This window comes from Rhinichthys klamathensis, unplaced genomic scaffold (assembly GCF_029890125.1).
Source record: "Rhinichthys klamathensis goyatoka isolate OS25496 unplaced genomic scaffold, OSU_Roscu_1.1 h1tg000087l_1, whole genome shotgun sequence".
NCBI classification, from domain to species: Eukaryota; Metazoa; Chordata; class Actinopteri; order Cypriniformes; family Leuciscidae; genus Rhinichthys; species Rhinichthys klamathensis.
This window is the reverse complement of record NW_026606627.1, coordinates 226,305-239,229: the sequence shown is the minus strand read 5'-3', so window position 1 is coordinate 239,229 and position 12,925 is coordinate 226,305. Positions and strand designations below refer to the sequence as shown.

The following is a 12,925-nucleotide window of genomic DNA, read 5'->3' as shown; positions in this document are numbered from 1 at the left end:
GCCTGCGCTGTGCGATGGATGGAAATAGATGTCTTTAACATTGCTCACCCTGTGATATCTTCAGCTGTATTACCCGGAGCTGCTGGGCGACACGTGTGTGAGTGTGTGTGTGTGTGTGTGTGAGACTGCGAGAACGATTATAAATCACACATTATTACTGTTGTCAGCCTGGCGAGGGTGATTAGAATGGGTAGAGGTCAGGTCAGTAATTGCATTTGTTGTTGTGTGGTTCAGCGCTGTTAATAACAGGTGGTGTTGTGTCCAGATGGACTGGAAAACCTTCAGGAGAAACTCATACTTGCTCGGATAAGCCAGCAGCACTCGCACCATTACTAAGTAAAACTGTAGATAAGATAGCCAGCGGGAGAGCATGGGTTAAAACTGACACAATTTAGATCATTATAGCTCTAAACCTATTCTATAAAAGGGTTCATATTACGAAAATACCAGTCACAGAAGTAATATGGAGGTATTAGGTTAGATAATACTACTCCTAAATACCAGAATGCCAGAGTATTTTGGCAGTGTCAACCTAACAAAGCACTGAAACTGCTTATCATACAAGTAGACGTAAATGTAATTAAATTCAAGCTTTCCATTGTGGATAAAGAAATACCCTTTTGCATACTTTTAAAAAGAGTACGTATAATGCAAATAATCCAGTGCTACTTAAAGACCCTATGAAATCAACATTTTTTTTACTTTTAGTATGAATGTTCAGTGATGTAGCCTAGTGGTGCCTGGAGAAGTGGGTATACTCTTAATTTATGCCCCCAATATTTTTTTAAGCGTCCCAGCAAAGGATGAACGCTTGTTATAAACAGTGACATGTAAGACTAGTCTTGCATTAGTATTGAATATGCAAGACTATAGAATATAATGAATACAATAGGACATATAGAATCACTAGTATTCTTGCATATCAGGGCCGTACGCAGGGCTTTCTAAATACCCAGGTCCCATAAATTATATTGCTTGGGGGGTTAGGGTTAGGCTTTTGAATAGACAACGCCTCCCCTCCCCCCGGAGAAAATTTAGATTTTCCTGATCTCAACTTGAGCATTTTAAGGTGTTTTGATGGCCAAAAAAAATGGACAACAGTAGCTTTAAAAGCATGAAGTATTTGATCAGATTCTTAAACATGAGAATCAGTTCCAGTTTCAGCTACTTTTTCTTTTCTAAATTAATCAATGTTTTTGGACTAATCTGTTAATTTAATTAATGGTTCAATTGCTCACTCATAAAGACAGTCACTTGTCGCCGCCTTCTGGCTTAATGATGCAAGTTGCGCAAACACAAGTGGAGTGATACAAACAGTGAAAAGTCGAACACATTCAAGGTAACGTTATACAAATATATTATACAATAATAATGGCAATATATTTAATAGGGTGCTTGTGTTGTTAAATTGAGCTTATAATTTCCACTGTCTTTGATCAAACTGATTATTTCTGTCGGTCATTTAAAACTTCTATCGAAAAACGGCCGTATATTTTAGCTACTTGCATCTTATCTCGCACTGTATGATCGTTAACTGAGGTGAAGCGTCGCGTTGGGATTCGCGCTCGGCTCGCGCTCCTGTGAACAAAATTCCTGCATGCTTTGATTGGTCTCAAACATTTTGACATTGACGAGCGGGTGTTTGAGTGCTGAAGCAGATCAGATGAGGTCAGTTATCGTCGCGATGGGAGAATCATTGCAGCAACAAATTAGAGTTAATATTAGGGGTACGACCATGACTGGGTGTTTTTTATTCACGAGATTGGATTAGCAACTAAATGATGCGCATCAGAGGGGATTAAGAAGTGGGCATACGCAATGCCGACTGAAAAAGAAGTGGGTATATGCCGTATACCTGTGTATACCCTGCACTACACCATATGTTATATGTTAGCCTTACTGTTATCTAGGGCTGGAACAATAAATCGATGCATAGTGAATCGAGAAATGATTCTGGATCATTTCGAATGCATCGCGATTCTCTCTTGAATCGATTCTGAGCTTATTTTTTTAACAGCAGATGGCACTGCGTGCTTTAGAAACAGCCGTACTCTGCTTGCTTCCAATGCCTTACACACACCACTTGAACCTCCTATAAAATAATCATTCATAAAGTTCGAAAAGGTTGAAGCGAATTACAAAGGGTGTTTGCAGTGGGCTGTTGACATTAATCTCGCATCATAAAAGCATTCTGAGGTGCGAGCACATTCTCAGACTCAGCCGAGCGCTCTTCTTCGTGAGCATTTGAGCGTGCGGTTAAAAACTAGCCTAGAGCGCCATCTGCTGTTAAAAACTAAGCTCAGAATCGATTCGAGAGATAATGGCGATGCATTCGGAAAATATTGGAATCGATCCACTAGGGGTGTAACGGTACACAAAAATCACGGTTCGGTATGTACCTCGGTTTTAAAGTCACGGTTCGGTACGTTTTCGATACAGCAAAAAGAAAGAAATGCCAGAGAAATGTCCTATTTGTTAAAAGAAAAAATATTTTTAAATAACTGAGTTTTCCTACATCTTGAAACTCTCAGGTTTATAAATGGGGGTCATCTTTGAAGGATGAACAAATAATGTTTTGGTCATCATATTAAAAATAACATTTAAATATATATTTATTTATATATTATTTGAGTTTTGAAGTGCTGGAAAAAGATGTGTGAAGTTCTTGAAAGCATTTCACTATTCCAGCCAAACTGGTTACAGTTAGTGTTACTATATTAAATCCATGGTGAATGTTGCTGGTCTGTGGACGTAAAGTATTACTAGTTCATTCACGGCACAATGTTTCTCCTGGTTTCCTGGTCAGCGCTGTTTGATCTAATAGAGATCTACGGTTAATAACGGAGACATTTGAATGCTTCTCACTAGATCTCGCAGTGATGTTATTACTTCAGTGGCGAACTCAAATGTGTTCTTCACTGGATCTCTTAGCGCTGTGTCGCTTGATCAAGATCGGCTCTTGCTGCACAGATGTTGCTGGTCCGAACTAATAAACGGTCCGTGAAGCACAATATAATGAGTAGCGCAGTTTCGTTTTGCTTTCATTACGTTTGCCATTTGATGTTGCGCAACGTTGTGGTGGTCGCGCCAGCGCGGATTTTGTCGGCAGGAAAAATGGTCCAAGGAATCGTTCGGTTTGTATGCGTACCGAACCGGAAGCCTCGAACCGAAACAGTTCAATACAAATACATGTACCGTTACACCCCTACGATCCACAAATCGCAATGAATCGATTTATTGTCCTAGCCCTACTGTTATAAGCTAGTGTGCTTTAAAATATGACAAAATTCGCATTTAGAAGATATAAGCATTCAAAACTTACAGTCTCTCATTTACACCAATATGGATCAATGATTTTGATCACTCTACACTCTACATCATATTGTCTGTCCAATCAAATGCTCTCTAGAACCTGAAGCTCGTCAAGAGGATGGGGGACCTACAAGCCTTCTCCATTAGTGACTCGTGCCTGGAGTTTGGGTTAGCCTATACTCACATTGTCCTGAGAACCCGGCCTGGATATGTGCCCAAGGTTCCCACAACTCCCTTCAGGAACCAAGTGGTGAACTTGCAAGCAATCTCTCCTGATGAGGGAGACCCGGCCCTGTCTCTGCTGTGTCCATTGTGCGCTTAGAGCTTTAGACCAGTGGTTCTCAAACTTTTTTGGTCGCTCCCCCCTTTAAACCTTTGTAAAAATCTGGCATATATATAACAGCTTTGGAGAGTGCCTCACAAGCTTAGCTTCTTGTTGGTCTTCTCACCGGAGCGCACACAGCAGCGGAGTGGCGCGTTCACAATAATAGCAGCTTGTGATTCGGTCCGCTGAAGAGGTGCTTTTCTATGGCGAGCAACTTCTATGTTGGGCTTGTTCCAACGGTCTGAAGAAGAACGATTCAGTGTAAATGCCATTCGTTGCCCCTTTATAAAGGCAGAGCGCTAACCACTATTCACACACTTGAATGCCATAGTAACGCAACGGCTGTTTTTGTTTTCTGCTGATCTCCTGCGCTGGAGTGCGTTTCCCGAAAGCATCGTTAGCCAACTATGATCGCAATTTCCATTGAACTCTATTGGTAACGACGAAACTTGCGACCATAGTTGGCTAACGATGCTTTCGGGAAACGCACCGCGGTCTGATCTGGTGTGTGTTTCCCAAAAGCATCGTTAGCCAACTATGGTCGCAAGTTCCGTCGGTATCAGCATAGTAAACGAGTCAGTGTTTCCCGAAACCATCGTTCTAGCGAACATTCGCAAACAGCATCGCAAACTTGTGTGGTTGGAACAACAGGTTTTGACCTGTGGTTAGAAGCAGAGTTTCTTGTTTGCATGACATGTGGACTCATTGGGTCTCATTCATGAAACACGAGCAGAACGAATTTGTGTGAATCGTGTGTAAAGTGGTTCTGGCGTAAATTTTCAGATTCATTACAATGTTCGTATTTTCCAAATGTTAGTTGGTACGAAAGAAATCTACACCTGCTCCCAGCCACGCGTAAATAGTGCGCTTAACACCCGAACGTTTTGCTCATTAATAACTAAGGCTGCATTTTAATTCGCCTTAATCGGGGTACATATTTGCACAGCATTTTGAAAAAATATTATATATAGTAATTACATACGCTTTTTCTTATTATGAGAGCCAGTAATAGCATCTGCGATGGTGGTCCTTCTCCAGTTTGAATACTATTTTTCCGAAGTGAACTAATTCGTTTTTTGCTCTCAAGCTTAATGTCGAACCATTTTCTTCTCACTTCTGGGAATGTTCGATTAACAGATGAAACTCCAGTAACTGCATCTGTAATATGCTGCCAAGCTTCCTTTTTTGTAGGACCCGATACGCCACTATGTACGCTTGAAAATAAATGTGGCGTTTTGAATGAACTTCTGATAATAAAACTTCAATTTCTGCATCTGAGAAATTTTTTTTTTCATTCGCATTCATTTCATAATATGATGCCCATATATAGTTGTCAGTCGGATTTAATGGGCGGGATTTATGGTAATTGAGAATAAACGTGCACGCGCGTCCCATTTACGTCTGATTGGAATTCATTAACACACACACACATTTCACTATCACATCTGACGTTTACGAAGTATTTGTGAATCAGGAGAAGAGTTTTCGGGAAGGTCTCTTTACGCGCAAATCACTCGCATATTTACTCGTATATTTACCAATGTTTCATGAATGAGACCCAATAAATGCTTATCTTGAGCAAAATAAGCAAGCTGACATTCAGTACAATCAACATATTTTATTTAGAACACATACAAATGTCATTTACGTCTTTTAGTTTGTCAAGAGATATAAAGCGTCTTTTTTTGAAGAGTGCACGTGCGTACGTGCTCTACTACGCAAGAACGAGCCTAGATTTAATCTGGAAATAAAGCAAAATAACTGAGAAAAATTAGAAATAGTCCTCAGATGCCATGTCCGTAATTTAGAGCAATTATTATTAGGGCTGGGTATCGTTAAAAAAAAATTGATACCGATACCTTGATTTCAATACCGGTTCCTGAACGATACTTTTTTCGATACCAATTTTATGAAATACGCTTTAACAACATTACATCACCTAAAAAAAAAAACGTTGGTTTTATTTTTTCAGTTTGTTGACTTTTTTACACATATTTTTAAGCACCAATGCTTAAGTTTTCTATGTATCCTAATCATTTAACAACATGTATTCTTTACTTCAATGAGCTCGTTGTTTCTGCCTTAACTTAATGCATTGTTTAACACTGAAACTGAATGAAAATTTTATCGAAATGCATTACTTACACGCAGTCACCTCTGATAACAGATTCCTCTAAATAGCATTTTCTGTAAACGTGCTTTGAAACGATATGTATTGTGAACAATGCTATATAAATAAATGTGAATTTAATTAAATATAGGCTACTTGGGGGCGGGATATATGCCTCGCAAAATAGCAAGGAGACATTTTAATTGTTATTAATAAACTAGTGTTTCCTGAGTCTGTTTTGGCTGCAAAGATGAAGATGCTGACTCTGTAGTGAACGTGCGCACGCCTATAGAGAGAAATACACCTTTTATTTGGATAACAAACTATTTGTTTTGAATTGGTTCGTCTAAAAGTAGATATATTTTAAGCTTTATAGGCCTATATTTCTCATGTATGTGAGGCAAGTATCCTATACGCTGAGTTTTGGTTCATTTGTGACGCGCTTCTTCTTGCAGTCGAAGACGGATCAACTTTTTGCTCTCAAGTTTATTCTGTGCGCTGTTAAGTGCTTCATCAGATTTGTCATGTTGCCGGTCTTGCCGGAATCATCTTGTCGCAAATTTTGCATTGCGCGCTGCTGGCATTGACGTCTGGAGTGACGTAGCTACAGTTTTGATCTTTCCCACATATTTTCCATCTATGTGGCTTGGGACTGTTACACACTACAGCCTCACGTGCGAGCCAAGTCTCTTTGGGCAACCACGTAAACTAGTGTTTTTCCGCCACAGCCAATCATGCTGCATGGAAAATTGCCATTTAAAACGACAGGGCAAATGGTACAGAAGAAACAGGTTGCAGTGAACCCACATGTTGCCACTCTTCCCAGCAAAGTGATGGGTTATCAGTGGAATTTCTGAAATGTAAGTAACACACACACACACACACACACACAAAGATCTATTTTTTCTTTAATTGTAACCTTTTAATATTCTTTATCTGTCTCTAACTGTATCTGTCATCCCTCTGTCTGTCTCTGACTATATCATTATGTTTTGTAATATATCGTCCTTTTCAATATTTCTAGCCACTCTTTGCATCCTATGATGGAACAGCATCTGGAGCTGAATTATTCTCCATTTTTGATCAGAAGTTTGTTGGACTCACTTGGGGCCTTGTTGTTTGGATATGTTTGTCTGTTAATGAAGTGGTGAAAATTCATCCGTGTCTGTTTTCAGAACCATTTTATTATGATCATGTTGGTCAACTTGTTTTAAATGTATGTCGTTTGCGTATTTCTTCTTTGTGTGAAGGGCCATGACGGCTAATTTGTTTCAAGTAATTAAAAAATATTTAATTTCATGTCCATTTAAAAAAAAAAAAATACAAGTTTGTAAATAAAAATTAAATCAAAATATACAAAATACACTGTTTTATTACTTTTTTTTCATGCATATTTTAAAGTTATAAATTAAACAAATGTTGACCTGTTTTTCAAGATTAGGATGTTGAATAATTTGTTTGTTTTGTGAAGTAATAGGGGAATTAAGTTGTGCATTATACAACACTTAATGTATTTAAAAACAATTTGCATTTGATGAATAATTAACATTTCAAATTCAGCTGCCAGTCATTAATATTCAGACATCAGGAAAATATATTGTATATACTGCATTTTACATATTTCCTCTAGATATAGCAAATACAGAGAATCATGTAACTTACTGTAAAAAATACAACAATTTAAAAAATACTGTAATCAGAGAATACAGTAAAATTCTGTAAATTAAATTACAGACGCTACTGTAAAAAATACAGTAACTGGCTGGCAACCCTGCTGCCAGTATTTTACTGTAAAATTTACAGGTAATTTTTAACAGTGAAGATGAACCCCTTAGGTATCGAAATTTGGTACCGAACGACAAGACATGTTTAGATACTCGATAGTATCGAGGCGATTCGGTCGTTACCTAAAAAGTATCGAACTCGATACCCAGCCCCAATTATTATAGCATTAATTCGATCTCAAACAGATTCATTAAAAGTAGTTATTACTCCACCAACGTGGTTGAACGACCAATTTGCGACAGTACGGTTTCAGGAAACAGTCGTGTCTATCTAGTTGATTTCTTCAACGATGCATTGTACTACGGTAGTGAAGCAGCGAGTTACGTCGTTATATGTGAAACGCACCCCTGAACAGCACTTTGTCTGCTTCCGAGGTCAGCAGAAGGGGGAAGGTTATCTCTAAACAGAGAATGACACTGGATTGTGGATGCCATTCTCTGGGTTTATCAGACCCAGGATTAACCATGCCCACTGAGAGTGAGGGGTATCGCAGCCACATCAGCTCTGGCGAACTGTGCTTCATTAGCAGACATATGTAGAACTGGAGGCTCGGCTACACCAACTCGTTTGCAAGTTTTTATGATCTACGCATGAAAAACAGTTTCGTCTCGAGTCTTAGTTAATAACAGGTAATACTCTGATAAACTGGTTGGATGTAGTGTAGCTATTTATTTTGCCATCTCAGCTATTAAATAGTTAGCTGCATTTTATTTGTGTTTACTGTGTACATGTGTCTGTAGTATATTTTTAACAGTAACATTTTTGTAATCACATTTCATTGATTGTTTTGTAAAAGTGTAATGCTGACATTGCAAAGAGGCTTATACTGTAAGGACAGAGCAGTTTAAAAAAAATATTGGAAGTGACAGCATACCCACAGCCCACGAAATAATGATGTGTCTCATTAAATGTGAAAAGGGCATTTATAGAAGTCTTAAACGGACAGAAGCAAAATGTACTTGTAATCTAAAAAAAATGTGTAATGTTAGTATAATTCAGTAATTCACTTTGATATACAATAAACCTAGACTAACATTTTATACCTGTAAAAAAAATACAAAAATATGATCTTACTGAAACATTCTTTTATTGCACTAAATGAAAAAAAAAATCTATTCTGATAGGTTCAAATATTTGAAATATTACATCATTGCTAGACCCAGTTATCATTGCCATTATCAGCCCCAAAGTGAAATGAATAATTAAATTCAGTCTTGTGTGAAACATATGGTCGGGAAATAATGGCTCTGTAGCCTGAGCAGATTTTGCGAAGTTCAAAAGTGTAGACGACTTCACAAAGCCAAAAGTTTCAAATGTGGATATTACACAAATCCTCTGAGAGCTCCCCATTATAGAAGCATATATCCACTGCCACTAATAATGGGTATCTTCATTATCACTTCAGTGGTCGGAGACTGATTAAGAAGGTCTGTGAGTCAATCTCTGGCTGAATAATACCCACTTTAATATTTGATTATTCCTGTAATTGGGGGAAATTCTTGCAGTTAAGGCACACATTGAAATATCTCTTTGGGTTTCTTTAATGTGAGACTGTTCACAGAACTCTAGCAGGAATGCATATCCTTATCCATTTGGCAAACATTTAATCAAGCTTTGTAAAAAATTTAAATTGCACTGCATCCCATGATGTAAAATATAGCATATACTGTAGTAGATATAACAAAAAGCACTTAATCTGATTGAATCCCCTTTTCTTGTAGGACACTTAACATCACGAGCATTATACTGACTAATTCTATGCAAACATACTGACTAGCAGAGCATGTAAGCCTGATTGGTAATCAATGAAACCTGAACACTTCACTGATTGTGTACAAATCAATCTCACACACAAGATCAAAAGAGACAATGAATTAACGGTTCAAAAACAATGCATGCACTTTTCACCTTCAAGGCATGAAAAGAGGATCAAATCACCATATATAAACAGAGCTTGTAATCCGTACAACCTTTAGGATCAGAAAGACCAGGGCCCTGTTCGTCACATGTTGCTCAGCAAAGGCAAAATGTATCATTTCTGCTTATTTTTGTTCTTCACATTGTCACAATTATGTTCTATTAGTTTTGTCTTTTTGTTTGCTTCTCGTCAGTTTCCTTTGTTCTAGTTTCCAAACATTCGTTAGTTTCCATGGACGCTCATTAATTATCACAGCTGTTTGTTATTAATCACCACCAATGTGTATTTAAGCTCCTCACTTCCTCTCCATCTGTAATGATTCCACTGAAGGCGAGCTTGACGAACCCAAGTGCAGTATTTATTTAACATAAATGTGTACAAAATAAACAAAGACTTGACTAAGCATTACTTGACATACACTAACACTCACCAAACAGACGAACAATACTAGACAATGAAACATGAGGGCTATTTATACAGAGAGACTAATGACCAGTGGTGGAATGTAAAGTACAAATACTTTGTTACTTTACTTAAGTAAATTTTTCACGTATCTGTACTTTACTTAAGTAGAATAAATAGTGCATACTTTTTACTTTTACTTCGTTACATTTCGCAGCAATTATTATACTTTCTACTCCACTACATTTCTACAAAGTCCTGTTACATTTTCGTAAAATTTTCTGATCAGTTTTTCCTTGCCAAAGCGTAATCCTGACCGTCCGTTCATCGCACGTTTCTGTCTCACCAGTGAAGTTTGGTTGCCATAGATATAATAACCCGGTCACACTAAATGCGTCTCTATTGCAAGCAGTGTGTTTATCGTGCAATTTATACGCGAAAATTAGTTTTTCCATGCAAAGGAAACGCATTGGTAGGTTTAGCAGTGATGTGGGGTGCGTGTGTATTATACGTCTGGTTAGGATTAGTATGGCAAGCCAAGAGGTTCAGAATTACGCCATAAATGAATCGCGTTTACAGCAAACGCCGTCATATACGGCGTTTTAACATAATATGTGTTTATATATATATATATATATATATATATATATATATATATATATATACCGTATATAGTAAGGGTATAGTAAGCTTGATGTGTAGGCTATATTGCCTAATTGCATGCTTGTTCAGAAATGGTGACAAAAGTATTAGGTTGAATGAGTTAGAATTAACTGTTTTATTAATCATTAGAATATAGACATTAAGAGAATAAATTGTTATGCAAGTACTTTTACTTTTAATACTTAAAGTACATTTAAAATCAGGTACTTTTTACTTAAGTAGGGTTGTCATTGTGGTACTTTTACTTAAGTAAATATGTCTCTGGTTATTTGTACTTTTACTTAAGTACTGAGATTCAGTACTTCCTCCACCACTGCTAATGACTAACAAGGAACACCTGCATAATCAAACAATGAACCAGTGAAAGCATGACACATAGACCAGGGAACCAATCAGAAAAAGACACATGAACAGGGGAAGCACATTAGAGGAACATGAAACATGGCCAAGGGTAACTTGACCTGAAACCCAACCAAACGTGACACCCTCACTGCCCGGTATTGTTTGTGCGTAACACACTGTTTCGTGTTGTTTGCTTGTTCTATGGATTACCTACATTTGAGTTCTTGAAGAAATGCCAAAAGTATCAAATGAAACAAGGTTTATTAATCTTCATTGGACAAGTCGTTACACACATATACTTCTAGATTGAGTTAATTGCATGACAAAACCACGAGTAGCAATGCACAATTGATTGGTGACAATTTATCACATTATATACTCCTATAAGTATGCATATAATCCAAAATAATATCTTTGGACCATACTCTTATAAAGTTTTCAAGCAATTCTGGATTTGATTCATGCGGAGCTAAAGAAATTCTTAGAACACCAAAAGATGTTTTACTGTTGTTGTTTTGTGTTGAATGGTTACATTTTTAAGAACAGATGAAAAAGATGTACTGAACGTTCCTGTAGAGACTAAGCTATTGCACCAGGAAAATGTCTTGAGATAAACCGGTTTTGTTGATCTGCTTAGCTTTGGGTGGAACTCTGACAATTGTTGAGAATTGTTTCTAGCTTCTGACTTGAACTAAAAGTTGATTCTCAATAAGCTATTGTGCTTGCAGCTCTACTTGAAGAGGCTTAAATCCTCTACAATACAATACAATACCGAGTCTTAATATAGCATCTAGTGAGCTCTTCAATTCCTCTGGGAAAAATACACAAAGTTCAACAAAACCACTGCCCTGATTGAGACTGAGAATAAATGAAGAGTTCAGATGCAAAAGCCTCTAAATGCCATCTGAAATTTTCTTCTAAAATGATCATTTTTATCAAGCTCGTATATTTAAATTCAGTAATTTCACTTAAATGACAATTAATGGGTAATTTTTCTTGCCATTTAAGTGAAATTATTGTTCAAATTGTTCTCTCGTTTTGTTTCCTCAAGTTTATGATCACTTGTTCAACTACGTTAAATGAATAATGTTATTATAACTCTGGTTCCACACTTCAGTAGCGCACCTTTGTACTCTCTCATGTTTTCAATAAACGATGCAAGTACTTTTGTCACAGATTTGTCAGGCTGAAAAGCTGAAGGTACAGGTGTAAAATATGGACAAATCTATCGGTCTGTTTGTCTGCCCGCTAAACTTCAAACTTTGAAGGTATTTTACAATTTCAAACTAGGTTTTGTCAAACCAACTTTTAAAGTTTGTCTTCATGGACCTTCAATTTGTAGTTAAAAATAACCAGTTTTCACATTACTAATGCTGACTATCACTATCAGTGGACATACATGGAGATTGCTGTCTTCTGTAAAATACTGAACTTTTCTGCCGCATCTTAAATTATGTATCATGTTTTTTTTATTGTTTTTTTTATTGGCATTCTGTTGTGGAAATGACTGTTGGAATTTTTCTTTTGTTTACTTCATGCAACTCATTTTTCATATTTCATATCACACAGGCTCTTTACTGACATTCATCTTCTTGGTAAATAAATACACCAAACTTTTGACAACTTTAATATTTTATGAAGCATTTTCATACTTTAAAAGTTAATAAAACTGAAAGTATGGGTCTAGGATAGTGCTAAAACAATCCAATCTACACATAAACGGCTTGGGAATTAGCCGAGTTTTGGTGGTACACAGATAAACATTGCTAGAGAGCTCAGCAGTGCCGTGTTTGGACAGTTATAAAACTATCTTTCCCTAAGCAGAATAGTGTAACATTAAATGCTACATTAAAAGACAATTAAAAAAACAACTCTATTACACTCCCGTATCCATGATTTTGTATATTTGAATTTCTGTGCAATCATTTTCTGTAGGCCTTTAAATGTGTGTCACGCTTATACATTATTGAGAAGGCCTTATCATCAAGTCAATAATTTATATTATATTTGATACATATTTGCTATTATTGTTCTCATTATATGTGTCTTTGAGTGTGAAATGAGATAG

At 36.9% G+C, this 12,925-nt stretch overlaps 1 protein-coding gene across 1 annotated transcript in view; it reads right to left on the bottom strand.

Annotated features, from left to right (window-relative positions):
* grik2 (glutamate receptor, ionotropic, kainate 2) overlaps positions 1-12,925 on the bottom strand; it is a 250,725-nt gene that overhangs the window by 148,085 nt on the left and 89,715 nt on the right. The window lies entirely within an intron of this gene.